The 18,557-nt window shown below is 37.7% G+C and overlaps 1 protein-coding gene across 3 annotated transcripts in view; it reads right to left on the minus strand.

Moving 5' to 3' along the window:
- The window catches only part of LOC129721416 (protein grainyhead), a 425,349-nt gene that overhangs the window by 187,753 nt on the left and 219,039 nt on the right, over positions 1–18,557 (minus strand). The window lies entirely within an intron of this gene.

Raw genomic sequence — 18,557 nt, forward strand, 5'->3', positions numbered from 1 at the left:
TGTATGACAAACGAAGCACTCTCTTCTGCTGTAACCCTTTCTGCTTACCGTTGGTTCCGGCTTCACAACGCGACAAACGAGTTGGCAGACAGTGACCGTTATGCTATGTTTTGAACAAATGTTGGACTATTAGGGGACACAAAGCAATTATATTAGTTTGTAGTTAACCTAAATCGAGGGTCTATTAATTTACAATTCAATAAATTGAATAAAGCAAAATTACTGAACGGCAATAATAAAATCACCTAATTTGAATAATTATTATAATTGTAGTGTATCGAAATTATTTTGACACCGGATAGTCGAATTTTCCGGATAATCGAATAACAAAAAAATGTTTAAATTTGCAATTAACGAACGTAAAATAATTTTTTTTTTCGTTATATAACCAGAAATTGTTTCTGTGTGAAAAGAGTAATCTTGAGAAGCAAAAAGAAAAAATGGATGCTGATTGGTTTCACTTAACTTGGATATATCTTAAACATGCCGGAAGGGACAGAAATTAAACAGAAAAAAAATACTCCGGATGATCGAGTTTAAAATTCCGGATAGCCGAATCCTATAATCGAGTCCCTGGATAACTGAGTCTCCGGAACCGGATAACCGAGTCCGACCTGGTATTATATTCCTTTCGTTGTGAAAAAGTATTGTCGCTGTGACTAGTGAATTCATCTCATACTTTAGGAATTATACATTTTCGAGTTGCCCGACAGAGAATGCTCTCTCTCTCTCCTTATAGTGATAGTGGACTCCTTTCCTATAGTAAACTACTCGCCAGATTGACTTAATTTATGCGAAAAGGATTTTCATTTAAAGGATTTTCAGAAAACTTCCATCGGAAGACATCTTATCTAGCCAATCTGCATCAGAATCACGAGAATCATTCATAAATTTCGGTTCATGTCAAGAGAAATTGAATAAATCTGATGAGTGTTCCACTATAGGTTTATTTACCCTTTACCCCACGGTTTTCATTTACCATACTTGTATTCTGGACCGTGTGTCCTCAACGCGCCTCAAAAGCATATTTTTTTACTGAAATGGTAGGCTAAAACTATTTTGGTGCAGGGCCACTAAAGGTCAGATTTACTCAATTTTTGCAAAAACCAGAGGGATTTCCAGGGAATTGCCATCAGGAAATATCTTATCCAAATATCTACATCCGGATCATAGAATCATTTATAAATTTTAATTTATATCAGAACAATAAACAAAAGTAGTTCTACCCTACAACAGATAATAATTAAAAATGGCATAGAAAATTTGCTTTCGCAAAAAGATTAAGATTTCAGAAAAAAACTTTAGAATGACTTTGGTTTTCATTAAATACCCAAATGACTACCTGGAGTAAATTAACTAATAGTGGACCCTTTTCCTATAGTGGACCACCTGCCAAATCAACTCAATTGATGCTAAAACTTGAGGAATTTCCAGAAATCATTCATCGGGAAACGTTCTATCCAACCAATCGGCATCAAAATCACGAAAAAGATTTAAAGGGTAAATTAACCAATAGAGGACCACTTTCCCATAGTGGACCTCTCGCCAGATTAACTCAATTTAGGGAACATCCACAAATGACGTAGCTTTTTAAAGGGTTTTTTTGACACCCCGCCATCGTAGCATTTCGTCACAAAATCAGGACCCCCCTCTAGATAATTACGTAGCTTTACATTAACATCCATAAATGACGTAGCTTTTTGAAGGGTTTTTTTGACAACCCCCCCCCCCCATCGTAGCATTTCGTCATAAAATCAGGACCCCCCTCTAGATAATTACGTAGCTTTACATTACAGCCAAAAATGGCCGATTTCCACCCAATTTATTAATATCCGGATCTAGAATGATACACAGGAGTTAAAATCGATCGAAATTGTCTTCAAATGCCATTTTGAAATCCAAAATGGCAACTTCCGGTTTCTGGAAAACGGCCTGAAATAGACAATTCCCATCAAATATGAGTATCTCCGGAACCAGAAAGATGGACAGAAGCTTAAAATTGATCACAGGCACAATCTTGAATTTTAAGATTGTGACTTCCAGTATCTGGCAAACAGCCGGAAATAACGAAACACCATTCAATATGGATGTTTTCGGAACCGGTGTTACGACCAGATGACAGAAATTGATTTCACAGGCAATTTTAAAGTCCAGAATGACGACTTTTGGTTTCTGAAAAACAGCCCAAAGTGACCAAATACCACCCAATATGAGTATCTTCGGATCTAGAATGATACACAGCGGCAGCCGGTTCCAGGGAAACAGCCGAAAATGATCGAAAAACACCCAATATGGGTTTTTCTTCAACCAGAATGACGCTCTGGTGCCAGAAATTATCTTAAATACCATTTTGAAATCCAAGATGCCGAGTACCGGTTTGTGAAAACAGCCTGAATAAAAAAAACAAATACTATCCAATATGAGTGTTTCTGGAACCAGAATGATGTAATGAGCTAACAATTGATCTCAGGCACCATTTTAAATTGCTAAATGGCAACTTCTAGGAAACAGTCGAAAATGACCGAATTAAGCTCAATATGGATATTTTCGTAATCAAGATGATGCATAGAAACCAAACACTGACCCTGGACACCATTTTGTATTTAAAGACGACCACTTTTAGTTTCTGGAAAACAAATAAAATAACTAAATACCTCCCAATATGAATATATTCAGAATTAAGGCGATGTACAGAAGCCAAAAGTCGAGGATGTTGTTATTTCGATAAAACCAATTATTTTAAACGATTTGTTATTTGATTTTGATCATATCCTATGGCCGATTCGTCGTGCATTTGGAGACCTTAAACACATCGCAAGGAATCAATGAGTTTGGAACGTTCAAATAGTACGATACCACATTTAAATTATGTTGAGGCCTCATATATCGATCAAAGCAGGTATAGCTTTCAATAGTCTTTGATTTTCTTTTCTTTCCATAACTTTTGAGCCACATATCAAATTATTATGAAGTTTGTTATTTGTAAGTTTGAGAGATGACTCGCTCGTATGACACTAGTTATGTTCAAATAAGTCATGTAATCTTTATGATAATAGACTTTCGTTATTTTATTAACAATTTCATACATAACGGTTGCTTTAGTTCGATTACAATCAAACGGAATGGGAATGTATAGGGCAGCCAAACTTGTAGACCACGTGTTCAATCATAATTCATCAGTTAACCCTTAACTAGCCCGCTCATCTGATAATAATATTAATCAATTCGGTTGTGTAGTTTCTGAGATAATAAAGTTTCGTGATTTTCACATTTCGGTATATTACAGACGAAGTTACTGTTCGATTAGAGTAAAATTCAATAGGGTGTTATGAGGCAGCTAGACCTTTCATTTGACACCAATTTTGTGGAAATCGGGTCAGCCATCTCTGAGAAAAATGAGTGAGTCCAAGTAATCTTCGGAATTTGTTTCTTTTCATAGCTGGATTTCACATTTTTAAGCATAACAGGCAAAGTAATAGTCCGATTGCAAAACAAATCAATAGGGTCTTATGGGGCAACTAGACCTTCCATTTGGCACTGATTTTATGAAAATTGGTCCAGCTATCTCTGAGAAACATGAGTGAGATTAAACAGTCTTCAGAACACGTTTCTTTTTATAACTTTTGAACCACGAATTCAATCTTTATAAAATTCAAAAGTTAAGGGTTTTTCAGGTAGTCCGTTCATTTGAAACTAATTTTGTTCAAATCGGTGGTGTGGTTTTAGAGATAATGATGTTTCATGATTTTTACATTTTGATACATAACCTCTAAACTATTAATCCGATTACAATGAAATTGAATAGAGTCTTATGGGACGGCAAGACCTTTCATTTGCAATTAATTTCATGAAAATCGGTCCAGCCATCTCTGAGAAAAGTGAGTGAGAATAAAAATCTGCACATACACACACACACACACACACACACACACACACACACACATATATATATATATATATATATATATATATATATATATACACACACATACAGAAAATGCTCAGTTCGTCGAGCTGAGTCGAGTGATATATGCCATTCGGCCCTTTGGAGCACTTTTATATCTTCGGTTTTGCAAGTGATTGCTATATCTTTCTAGGAGAAAGGCAAAAACATACTTTGTATCATAAATGAATAACAAAAGACAAGGAAGTAATAAAAACAACCCAAAACATACAAAACAGTGATAAAAAAGAACAATTAGAAAAAATCCCAATTTTTCTTAATTTCATATTTGCTACGTAGCTTGGCTTGACCCCCCACCCTCCCCCTCGTCACCTTTCGTCACAAAACTGCAAACCCCCTCCTCCCCCCTCGAATGCTACGTCATTTATGAATGTTCCCTTATGTGAAAACTCACGGAATTTTCAGTAAACTTTCATCGGCAAACATATCATCCAGGTAACCTGCAACTCAAACAAATATAAATTCCGATTTTTGGTAAATTAACGTACAGTGGACCCCTTTACTTTATTAACATATGGTGAACCATCCGTCAGATTACCTCAATTTCCCCTTACATAGGGTAAATTGACCTATAGGCAAAAATAACGACTCCAACCTGAAAACTAGACTAAATGAAATGAATTAGGGTAAATTAACCTATAGTGGACCACCTGCCAGATAAACTCAATTTATGCGAAAAGATGAGGGATTTTTATATATTTATTTACAGAAAACTTCTATTGGAAGACATCTTTTCCAGCCAATCTGCAAAACAATCATTTATAAATTCCGATTTATGTTACGAGAAGTTGAGTTGATCTGACGGGCGGTCCACTATAAGTTAATTTACCCCATAAAGTACACATTTAGCAATTGACCATTAATTATGTCTTGATTATCAAAAATGTCATAAACGTCATAAAATGGCAATAATGTAAAAAATGCCAAACATGTCAAAAATATCCGAAATTTCTAGAATTTCAAAGAGGTCAAAACGTCAAAACAAATGTCATGATTGTCATAAGCGTACCAAGCGTTGGTACATAAATGTCATAAATGCCATAGATGTGATAAATGTCATGAATGTCATAAATGTCATAATTGTCATAAATGTCATAAATGCCATAAATGTGATAAATGTCATAAATGTCATAAATTTCATAAAGGTCATAAATGTCAAAAATATCATAAATGTCATATATGTCGAAAATGTCAAAAGTGTCACAAATGTCATATATGTTATAAATGTCATAAATGTGATAAAAGTCATAAATGTCATAAATATCAGCAATGTCATAAATTTCAAAAATTCCAAAAATGTCAAATATGTCAAAAATGACACTTATATAAAATTGTCAAATATGTCAAAAATGTCATTTATATAAAAGTTGTCAAAAATGTATATAATATAAAAAATGTCAAAAAGATCAAGAAGGTTACAAATGTCAAAAATGTATATATGTGACTGGCACTGTGAATGTCAAAAATGTAAAAATTGTTAAAAATGACATAAAAGTCAAAAATGTCAAAATTATCATAAAAATCATATATGTCAAAAATACCAAAATTATTTTTACGGAGAGCTATAGCACTTTCCGTCCTGGGGTTTCGTCTCGAGTTCGTTGGTATTTAGCTTAGTTTAGCTTAATTCGATTGCACACAGCAATGCACAGTGGTCAGAAACGGCAATTTGACGAATTTAATTCATTTGTGCTTAAACGATTGATGTAAGCCAAATAAAATGTTCATAAGAATTGTTCATAAAAATACGGAAATGTTAAATTTAGAAAACCTATAACGAGCGTCTTAGCAGAGTGATTGAGAAATCAAAGAAATAGTTATCGGTTTCCGTTATACTCTACTAATTTTTTTTTTGGAAATGAATATTGAAATTCAGTCCGCAAATATATATTTCGACTGTGACGTACAGTCTTCCTCAGTGAGCACTGAGTCCAGTAACTATTTCTTTGATTTCTACGGAAATGTTGATAAGAAATTTTTTTGCTCATGGCTTACTATAATAAAAATAAAAAAAATTAACTTTTGATACAGCGTAGATACATAAATAGTTTTTCTAGCAAAACTGTAGAACTTTTCAAAATATGAAACTTTGAAGGAGATATTACATTTCTATGATATCTATTTATTGAAATACAGGTCGGACTCGATTATCCGAGGGCTCGATTAACCGGGGCTTGATTATCCGGAGAAAATGGTTCGATTATCCGGAGTATTTTTTTTCTGTATTTCTATAACGTACTTTTGTCTTCCGGGTCATTGGGAGTTTCGGGGTTGTTCATAATTGTAGCGATACAAGCCCCGTTCCGCTTAGGCAGTTCGTTTTTGGCAGTTTTCTCGTCGTTCCTTCAACCAATTCTTACTCAGTAACCTCCAAAAGTAAGGTATTATGTTTTTTTGATGCCAATGAGTACAACTGCTATTGGTAAACCGGTTTCAGATTTATTGCAAAAACATATTCTTGTAATATAATGGCCATGATAATTGCAATACTTAGAACAACAAGCAGGCCTGTCCCTGTTTTGTTCCGGATACTCTCGGATTATTGAACCAAAATTCATCAACGATATTAATAATGACTTGAAATCCGCAAAATAGTCCATATCGAGCGTCTAGGTCGTCTAAGTCACTCAAGAAATAGAAAAAAAAAATTGGTGTTGTTCTATTTCGTTTTTACGTCTTCGAGATAATCAATATAACATAATTTATTTTTACGTATATATGAATAACAAACGCCGACAAACAGTCTAAAGACAATTTTTAATTTTTTTCGTCGGCACATGCATTGTGTACAATTTATTATAATAGAAAACTCACTGTTCTAGATGAGAGATATTAAGAATTTGAATAAAAAATGACTCGATTATCCGGAAGGTCCGATTATCCGGAGCGAAATGTTTTTCAAAACTCCGGATAATCGAGTCCGACCTGTATAAAGCATTTTCGATGTCAACCCCTTCAAATTTGGTTTTTCTGGCATAACTTTTTAAATATTTTTTTTCAAGAACGTGATGTTCTAGACAAATATGACCAACATAAAAATACATACGAAGACAGTATGTTGCTTCAATCGTTCTATACTAAGTTAGAGCGTTATTTCATTAAATTATTTCTCGGATTTAAATACATACATGTCATAGAAAACGTCACAGGAACGTGCACGTCATAGAAATTTAATATCTTCTGCAAAGTTTCATATTTTGAAAAGCTCTACAACTTTGCTGCAGAAACTATTCAGTTTTAATTCAATTTTATTGATCAATAACGGTGCCGGCGACGTCCTTGCAATTAGGTTGGAAGAGGGAATGGGATGTGAATGTGACGCATTTGTTGATCGGACACCGTGTTAAGCTCTGCATCTCCACAAAAGGTCCCAGAAGAATATTTTATTTTGTTAGTGGAGAAGGGTGGAAGGGTCATTATTCATCTTGGTAAGTGATGCGATCTTATTATGTGCAATCATGTATCGCGATTCTATCGATGTGAGAGACCGACGCGCTTCCAACTTCTAAAACATGCAAATGTTCACGAAGTTAATTCATTACGACATTGGTACAAGAACGACACATCTCAGAACCATATAAATGTTCTCCACATCATCGTGAGGAAGCAAGCAAACCAAGCAAGGTTATATAAGAGCCGTGAGGAGCTTGAGAATGAACCCATGCTTAAGTCCTTTGATAACCGATAATGGCCTGCTTCTAACTAAGAAGATTCGAGCTCAGTACCATCTGATCATCGAAGCGGACTCTGTGAGCTAGCAGCTACCAGCTCCCCTTCGAGTATGCCAGCTTTTGTATTTTACTCGTACTGGATATACGATATTATTCAAAAAATTGAATATTTAAAGAATTATAGGTAGGAAAGATTTTTACTTTTGGTCGTTAAAACTTAGTTGCGGTTCATGGATACCAAAAATGAGGCAATGCAAGTGCAATAGAATTCAATACAATTAAATTACTGTAGGGAATGTTACTTACAACTGGAGACCGTATGATGCTCGCAAGAAAGAAATGAGTCATTGCTTACCTGTAAACAAAAAAAAAAACATTTGTTAGAGAACCAATTAAACTACATCGCAATATTAGTATAATTTTCGACAAACAAATCAATCTAAATAAAAAGAAAAAAAAATCAATTTAAGATTAATTGTGAAACCCCACTCGATTCCGCATTCCACTTCTAAATGCGACGCAGATTAACGCTAATCAATAACTGAGCCAGGCTGCCACCGTCACACGGTGCGGTGCTACCGGGTTTCCAGAATTCGTCCTTTGCAACCCCGCACACGGTTCGATTTCAATCGGAGCAAATCTGCGCGGTCTGCGCTCTCTGCGCGCGAATCCAATCATTTCAACGAGATTTCGCAACGGTGCTGTGGTTGTTCAGCCCCCTGTATACCATTACACCTCCACAATCCGGTTTCCGGCACGCGGGGTTTCGGTTCCATTGAAATATTCATGCAAATTTCCATTGACAATAAAATATGTACGTATAATCGGCCAGGAGCGGCAGGTTTCCCATTTGCGACACAGCGAAGGGATAAAATCAAAACACAGCAGCGTTTAGCTGGCCTACCCGGCCAACGCTTTTGCCGACAGCATCCTTCGTCTCTCGCAGATTAGCGTTGATGATAGAGCCAAGCGGAGGGATTGCCCAGGAGCTTCCGATGCAGAAGCTCGATCTAATTTTTCAAGCAGCGCGCGCAGGCTTTAATCGTTTGAACATGGCAATATTTATTATTTACATTATCGCGCTTCGGTCGGTCTTTCCGCTTGAGCACGGTGAGTCAGTCACAGGCTGAGAATGATTTTTGAGCCAAATGAAACTGCATAATATGACGAGAGTCTGCGGACAACTGTCTCACTGTGCGTTTAAGCTTGCTTTGCTCCCGGGAACTGAGCAGCTTCCGGACCCTTGCAAACACGGCTACGTAACGAAAAAGTAATTATCGCAACCGTTCTCGGTATAGGAGTAGTGCAAATATGTTCTAGTTATTCGAGCCATCGATTAGGAAGTTATGAGTCTTGTTAAGGGTTTAGTTTAATGACTAGCAGTAGCAACGGTGGACAACAGCTGGAGAAAATTATGCGACGCCGATCGGACGTCGGCGTGCACTGATAAGCCATAACGCCGGCACACGCCGAAGATGGTTCCGATAAGGGAAAATAATTAGACTTGTCATAAAAATGTCAAAGCAATTAAGAAGCCACTTCCGATCGAGCAAGCGCGAGCGCCCAGAATGACAAGTGCAGTCAGTGAACGGCGTTGAACGCGATTGAACTTTGCAGCAATTTGTCAATTTTCCGTTGGTTTGTAGGCGCAGTGCATTATCTTGTTGATAAGATCTGCATAACAAACAAGTTGCACTGCCCAAAGCGTGAAGCGGAGGGACCCACTTCGTCCGGGTGATCCGTTGCAGTGCGGTTGCATCTGATTTTTACTTTAGCAGAAACGCTAGAAGTAGAGTCTAAGAATAGTTTTTTTCCTGCTGCAAATGCACCAATCTGAATGAAATTGTACAATGAAATTTGGATTTTCAATCAAGTTTATCACAATACTAATCGATTGATATTTTTACCAGCCTCGAAAGGGCTTTTCCACGTGTTGGTTGCTGGCCACGGACGTGCCACGTTTAATCCCTCGCTCCTTTCCGCCGCGATTTCGGCGGCCGAAGGGTGCAGCAACATTTAAGTGCATGTACAGGCAGCGAAACTGTGTGATTATGATTAATTGATCCGAAGCGTGGTCTGAACGCTTAGTGTGGTAAGCATGGGAATGTGCGATTCGACGCGGCATGTCCTCGGTCGCGAATTTACACTGGAGCCTAATCGATGGTAAAGGGGAACGGGCAGGTCGCAGCGGATGCGGGTGTGGTCGTACATTCAACACTTAGCCGCACTTAACTTTGTCCAAGTAGGGACTGATAGCGGCCACGCTGTGCTGCTAAACAGACCCTTTAAAATCTTTATTGCTTGCAAGGGCCCTTCGAGGGTCTCGGGTGTGCGGTATCGATAACATCGATCGTCGCAAGTGGATATCGATATATCCCGCGTCATATGGAAAATGCACTTCAGAGGACTGGGGGTTTCGCGTGTGGCACTGCACTAAACGGTGGACATTTGTCTACACTTTAGCAAATTAGTCTTCTTTGTGTGGCAGCAGCGTTAAACCCCCCGGGGGTGCTGTGTATTAAACTGACAGGGCTCCAGAAACGCCCAAGAGCCAACGCCTCGGTACGTTTGAGACGCCCGGCTAGCCCGGTTGCCTCCTGGCGAAGAACTACATGCTTTTCAAGACGTTCGCTCGTAAATACGTCAAACGAGTGACTAAAATGATTATTTCCGCCCCGATCGTTGATTCTATTTGCATTATTGATCGCGTACTAGTCCGACACTAGTGCTCTGGTTGGTGGCATGTCGGTGGCTGGCAGACGGACTACAGACCTGGCGGCCAACGCAGCCGGAGTGCCCCAAAGACTGCGTGTAGTTGCTACTTTGTATGCGACATTGCGAAATTGGACCGGCTATGAATGACGTGAGTGAATTATGCACTCGAGACAAAAACGATATAAATGTCGTGTTAGATCGAGCGATCTTGTATTATTTACGTGTTTATTTGCCCCAAAGGCTCGCTGGGAATTTGCTTTTCATTTGAATCATGATTTTATTGGGTTGAAGCGGTCTCTTTTCATCGCAGCAGTACGACTGTGATTAGTTTTATTTTTCCATTAAAATAAAATTCAGTCAATTTTCAAAGATTCGCTTGGTTAGCGGAAAATTATTAAACCACTTCATTCACTTCGATGCTAAGAAGTGACTCTTTCTTTTACATACGACCGCGAAGTGCATCCGCGGTTAGTCGCATCCAGGCAGTAATAATAAACTAGCGACGTAATAAAAAAAAACAGGACAGCAGCAGTAGCCTCAGAACCTACGGTGTGACCAGAGTGCTCCGCTGTAGGTCCCGATGGGTTCTCGCAGCTTGTCCCGGCATTCGACCGTACGCAATAATTTATGCTGCCTACTCTCACCTTTAATAATAGTGATTAAAATATGCATATCACATCAACCTCCCCGGACTCGGATGACGTTGGTACGCAGCGGTCACTGTTTAACTGCAGCTGGGTACTGGAGACAGCTAACGGGGAAGTGGTAATCGGGTTTGAAGCTGGTCTCCTTGATAGGCGAGACGTTTTAGAATACGGAAATAGTAGGTAAATCTGTTTGTCAGGAAAATTTCTTTGAGACAGAGCGATGAACGGTTAATTGCTTGTGCATTTTGATATCGTTGTATTTGAATTTTCCTCACAATTGATACATAATAATTTAAATCTGACCTACTTGTGAATATTATACAACTAACTTACTTCCTTACTAATTGACTATAAACAGAATGATTCGTAGCAATTGGGAATTGCAGCGACACCTTGTTTCCCGTGGGAGGAATAACGACGGCCGCATGATAGGATAGGAAAAATGGTCTTTCAAAAAATGCTACGTCGATTTTATTCTAACGCCTCCCCCCCTCCTCTTTGTCACAAAACGATCAAACCCCTGCTATGTCATCTAAGCATGCTCCTTTTCTTGGTATATATAGTTGACAGAGTCAAAACTAAAAATTAAAAAGATGGATAAGACAGGGAGAACAATCGAAAAAGAGAATTGTTTCCTTCCGCGCTTTCAGGTTAGCTAGGTTAGCTGCGAGTTGAATTTGTTTAATAAAATCGATCGTTATATTTTCAACACGTATGGGGAGTAATGTATTACAAATATTTGGCAAAGGTCTAAAAGATCAACTTAGATTAACTCAACTGAGAAAACTGCGGCTGCAGTGCATCGAGGGTTAAAAAAGTTTACGGAAATGCTACATTAAATGGAGCAACGTGTCGTAATTCTTCAAAGAGTATAAAAGAAGACTTAAAACCTTCAACAACGTATAATTAGACGAATTGCTCGAAGAGAATTCATGCCAAACACACGAACAGCTTACTTCAGTATTAAGAGTTACTCATCAAGCCATTTTGAAGCGACTGCATGATTTTTAAAAATAAAGGTGCATTTTTATTGAAAAAGAAAAAGAACTCAGTTTCGCAACAAATAGTTGTATGCAGTGACGTAGCCAAGCGGTGGGGAGGTTTGAAACCCCTCCTCCAGAGTCATTGATTTTCAAATTGTTGACAATGGGAGGAGAATTGCTGAAGCGGTTAAAATTTTCAAATATTTGATCAATGGAAAAAAAGGATGAAATTTTCGAAATTGAATTTATTTTGTATGTCAAATCTCTTAGAAATGCTCGGCACAAAATTAGATACTTACCACAACTTAAAATATAAGACGGGACAATAAAATCACTAACGTGTCAAAGCAATTTGTTTACCATAAGTCTCAGCTTGGTTTATCACGTTTTATGTCAAAACCGACCAGCACTAACTGGCGGCATCCCAAGTAACACACCTTGTTATAGAGCAGTTGAGATAACTCCTCTAATACAACCTACAGTTATAGATTTCAGTTGACATTACCTTTCCCATGACATCTCTATCATTAGAAAAGCGCAAAAATTAAAGGCTACTAGGACACGTAGGGGTAGTGGGGGTAAGCCCGGCCCCCTAAGGAAGATGATTCTTTAGTAGCACTTGATGGCGAATATTGTTATATTTCTTTCACAGAATCATTGGCCAGATTGTTTTCTACAAGATATGAAGGTTTTCAGTACTTTCAAACTGTTGTTTTTCAAAGAATAGTGAAGTTTTGAAACTAAGATAAAAACGACGTTTAGCAATCAGTGCGGGTGAAACCGGCACCCCTTGAGGGTAACACCGGCACCTAAGTTTGTTCATGAATTTACTCGAAGTAACTGAACCAATTTGAATTCGGGAACCGCCGAATGAGAGATCTTATATTTCTGTATGTTAATTTGGTTGTTGTCGGTTAGCTGGTTCTGGGCAGATTGCCGGAAAAAGTTCCGGTGGACATTATGTATAAACAATGGAAGAATTTAATACTCGGCAAGCCTATCATGTGCCACTTTAAATCATATTATCAACTAGTTTCATTGAAGCCAGGATCACATTGACCACATCTGAGCATATTTCAAATACCACCGGGAAAGCCGTCAGTTTTGTGACTTGATTCAGTACATTTGGCACCTCTAATAACTCTTATTCATTAATCACAAAAAAGCTTGAGTGCATGGTTCTGAGTCGATTAATTAATTTATTTATCAACGAGACATCGGTAATAGAGGAGAAATATGTGTCAGTAACATCCAGCTAGCTTCAGACCATATCGGGTTACCCCACTCACTGGGTGACGGTGTTACCCCGACAGCACATATTTTTTTCAAGAGTATTTCTACAAATTTATCGCTTCAATTTACCTCATATCGAATTCCTGTGATTGCTAACAATACAGGCAATAAATTGTAGAGCAACGAAAAATTATTTTAGTCTTTTCAAATGAATAAAAGCTCAAGTTCCACTCACAAAAAATTACATCCGTTTACGCATCAGCTGCAGTAGCGTATGTTTTGTCTATTATTTTGACGTTTGACGTTTCACGGTGGATTCGATGTGTCTTAAAATGTATAAAATATTAAATACCAACACTTCACATATTCCAAAACACAGTTAATTAGCGTTTTCTAGTGAAATACTAGGGGTGACGGTCTTACCCTCAGTGCCGGGCTTACCCCCAGTACCCCTACTGGTACTTTATGAAGTATTATAAAACTTCATGAAAGCAAGCCAACATGTTAGACCGAAGCTGTAAAATACATCTCGAGTACCAATATGGTAGAAATACGTTGAAAATATGATATTTTTAAGTTGTAATTGCTAACTAATCAAAACATCATTGACGCAAGCACAAAACTTCAAAATAAACATATCGCAGAACGACACTGATTTATATCAAGAACGATAATGGAAAAAATAGTGATTATGGCGTTTCGAATAACCAAATAAGAAACAAAAATAAATCAACCATTTGATGCCTTTAATACAAAGGTTTACGTGCGCGTCAAATTTCATGGTGAAACATCACGTTTTACTTCTAAAAAAATTATGCGCCATTCATTGGATATGGTTTTCTATTTGTCAATCAGTGGAAAATAGATTATGCATTACAGAATGTTCACTGATTTATTTCATTGCGAAGAGTCAGTTTACCCCACCACCGCATGGGCTTAGTTCGTAAACAACTATCTGGCATCTCTTTCTTACATGCGTAGTAAACCGCAATGTTCTTTTTTTTTCTTGGGTAGATCTGCACTGTCCCAGTGTAATGAAGAAATTCGCGCATTCGTGGGTCAGAATTTGCCATAACAAAGCGCATGCGCAAATGCGTTGCTATGACAACATTTACCCAGCGCATGCGCAAATGTATTGTTACGTGCAGTGCAACCAGTTCGATGATCGTTTTTGTCAGTGGCACATTTAATGAATCATAAATTGATGATGAAAAGCAATGTTCAACCTTTCAAAATTAATTGTTTCTGTCGCTTGAATATTAAAATTGTTTTCGCATAGTTTCAACGTTATCTAGACATAAAATAATTCAAAACTAGAAAACGTTGTTAGATATACGGTAACAAAAATTAGAGTGATATTGGTTGCACTGTAAGCGTTTTGTTTACCTTTTCATGACGCATATTGACCCACCTCGATTAGGTTTACTAAAATCGTTTAAATAATTTCATTAGCAATTTGATCAAGTAGTTTTACGTTGGTTTTCGAATACCAATAATAGGAAAAGTACTTTACAGGTACGTAATATTGTTATTAGGCGTATAATATTGAACGCGCTCGGCTGCCCCTGCTGGGCATTTCATACACAGTTTTTCTAATACATAGTGAAAACATCTGGAGGACAACTTTAAGACAAGTGTCATTTGTGTCATAGTTGTTGTTTGTTCAACTCATGTTATTGAAAAACATCTCCAAAACCAGGAAAAAATGAGTTTGTGTTCGAAATGTGGTCGAATTACTGATGAAAAACATCTCGCAAATGTTGTATTTTAAGTTGCTTTCTGTACTGTTTTGATAACATCATAAACACAAGTTACAGATAAGCAGCAGCAGTTTATATTCGATAATATTTTAAATACACTTATGCTATGAAATAACATCTCGAGAACAAGAATATAACAACACAAGTTTTTAATTGCGATTATAGTATTCTTATATGACTACTGTCATTGTGAATTATTTTCTAACATGTTTTGTGTGTTACTTGAGATCTATTTAACTAATAGTATTTTTAAGTTTCCTATACCTTTCTTTTTTCTAGATAGTAAGAAAATCACATTGAATAAGCGGTTCGAGTTAATTTCTAGTTCATTTGCTCTTTGCCACTTTATCAGTAGTTGTTCAATTGTATATTTCGTTCTTGTATGGTTTCCTAATTTTTCTTGAAATTGTTTATTTCTAGTTGATAACCCCATTATAGGGGAACTGCTCCATTATTCATCTCAGCCCGTATATTAATCTCATACAACATGGAAACACAATTGAAAACAGGAAAAACCCATATTTTCTAACTAAACCAATCTACTAATCCATGGAATGGATTCTTCTTAGTTCGCCCTAGATTCCTCATAAAGTATAATCCTCAACAAATTACTTAAAAGCATTAAATTTGATATTATATTCGGGTATCTGCATTCGAAAACTCATTTAATTCAATCACCTACCTCAGAAAACAAAATCCGCGCATTGTTCAATATGGCTACAACGGGACTCGTTCAGCAGCCAACCAAAGTTTTTATCATCACTAGCGGACCACTTTTTGTTTTAATCACTAAACAAAATCATTCACTACACTAAGAATACTTTAATCTTTGAAATGTTCACCTCAAATTTCCTAAAACAAACTTGAATTAGCAGAAATATATGAGATGAGTTTCTACAATTCCTAAATTTCAACTGTATGTATTTCCACCTGTTTTCACTGCGTTGAAGAAAATCTAAAGTTGCCAAATCAGTTTCTGTTAATACGAAAAAATCATACTGAAAATGTTGAATCATTCCGACATAATTGACATAAATCTACAGCACTGTAGTGGTAAATAGGTTACCAATTTTTCACGTAAACAACTACAGCGGATATGTAACTAACCTACTACGACGGGCTGCGGCTACGTTCATTCATGATAATATGATTCATTCATGATTAACAGTGTGATGAATATGGGGGCGTCGTGAGATGAATAATTGAGCAGTGATTCTAGTTTTGAGATGGATATGGAAGCGTTGTGAAAAATGGTTTGTTTTACAAATTTCAGGATAAATCTAGCTATGTTTACTAAATATACAATGCTGAACGATTCCATAAGAGCACGTAAGCATATTTAATTTATTTGTTCAATGATGTCGTGAAAATTTGGTGTTAAATCCGTGCATTCTTCTTGAATATCGGCTTAATGAGATGAATAATGGAGCAGTTCTCCTATATGTTCTTTGTTTAGCCTTACTCCTAGAAAGGTACAGTAATACCTCGATATAAGGCAACTTTATTTTTATTTTCGTTACGTTATATCGAGTTACGTTATATCGAAGCAAAAAAAAATTTTTTTTTTCAAATTTATGCAAAAATGTTAATGATTACTCAAATATTCGCGAAAATCCATTTTCCATCACCTATCAGCATTTTTAAACCTCTCTTATGCCCATTTAGAAATATTTTCAGAAGCAAAATTAAATTATTTTTTTTAATTGATACAAGAGGTCTGTTGGCGCCGCAACGTCGAACCACCCTACAATCTTCGATCGAGACTGGTATAATTGGTTTCCCACGCGATGAAAGTGCATCGCTACATAATTGGCGGCCCTCTCTTTATTATATTGCTATTGTAATAATTCCTATAAAAACCCAATCCCCGCCAATATTAAAATATAGACAAAGTTAAATTGTTAAAGATAACACCCGATTATTATATCTTCCGAAATCCTTTCAACCGTTGGCTGTTCGTTCGTTCGATTGCGAAAGTTACCCGCGTTGCAACCAAAGTTCTCGCAAATTCATATGGTCCTTCGAGCCGGATTGCGAAAAGTTTCGCCCGGAACCGCGTAGAAAGTGATCGCTAGTGCCCGTGAATTGGCCCCGTTGCCGCTAAATAGTGCTTCTGCCGATCGGCATAATAGTGATCCGAAGAGAGTTTGAGCTTAAGAAGAGACATTTAGACAAAAAGTGCGCGAAATCCACCAAGATGGATCGACTTATCCGCGAACGTAAATCATTAGAACCCCGCCTGAAGCGCATTTCGGAAATAGTGGAAAAAATCCGACCAGAAGCGGTCGACGAAATTGACTTACAAACTGAGTTAGATGCTCTGAGTGAAGTGTGGATGGCCTTTTGCGGCGTACATAAGAAAATTTTGGACCTGTGCGAAGAGGATAGTGCCTCCGACGAAGCCATGAGCCGTCAAGGAAAGTTTGAAAGTTGCTACATCGGTCTGAAAACCCGATTATTAAAGTTGTTGAAAATAGTTAAAAATCGCGACCAGGCTACTCCCCCTGTGCCCTCGCAGCAAGATGTCATCAAGCAATTAGCAGATCAGCAAGCCGAATTTCTTCGCATCATGTCCGCTAACATGGTTTCACCTGCAATGCATGCGGCCGTCATGCCTCCCGATGCATCTCGACTCCCGGACCTGAAGTTGCCCCAGGTGAATATCCCTAAATTTAGTGGAGACTATCTCGAGTGGCAGTCGTTTAAGGATCTGTTTGATAGCTTGGTCCAGCAAAATCCAACGCTAAAAGATAGCCAAAAATTATACTTTTTAAAAACCAACCTCGCAGGTGAGGCGGCTTCTTTGATTTCACACCTTAAAATTGAAGATGCGAATTATAAACCTGCCTTAGAAAAATTGGCATCCCGGTTCGATAAACCCCGTGAAATAGCGAACAAGCATATACAACGATTTCTATCGCAACCACCGCTTTCGTTTGCCTCTGCTAGTGGCCTGCGAGCACTGCATGACGTGTCAGATGAAGTTCTCCGAGCGCTCAAAGCCATGGCTAGAGAGGACCGTAATACATGGTTGCTTTTTATATTGAGCGAAAAGGTGGATCCAGATACCAAGCAGCTATGGTGTCAAAAGATTGCCGAAATGAAGGAAGAAGAGATTACCCTAACGCGTTTTCTAAAATTTGTTGAAGCAAGAAGTTTCGCTTTGCAATCGTCGCATCCTATTAAACCTAAAGCATTCGTACCTGTAAAACAACCCGCAAAATTTCCCACTAGAGGAGCAGCTACATTCGTCACCACAAACCCCACATTTTGTGATGTCTGCTCAGCACAGTATCATCAACTATTTCAGTGCGCCAAATTTATTCACATGAGTTATCACGAACGATTATCTCAACTGCCGAAACTGTCTTAAAGCACATCCCGGTATCAGCTGCAGAGCTGGTACATGTAGAAAATGTAACTTCCCACATCTCATTTTGCTGCATCCACCAGTCACTAGTCAACAAACACCAAACACAGCTGGATCTCAATCCAATCAGCTACAATCCGCGCAATCTTTTATGTCGGCACTAGATTCTTCCGGCGGCCACAGTTCCGCAAACGTCCTCCTCGCTACCGTTGCT

The sequence above is a fragment of the Wyeomyia smithii genome, chromosome 2 (assembly GCF_029784165.1).
Source record: "Wyeomyia smithii strain HCP4-BCI-WySm-NY-G18 chromosome 2, ASM2978416v1, whole genome shotgun sequence".
NCBI lineage: Eukaryota > Metazoa > Arthropoda > Insecta > Diptera > Culicidae > Wyeomyia > Wyeomyia smithii.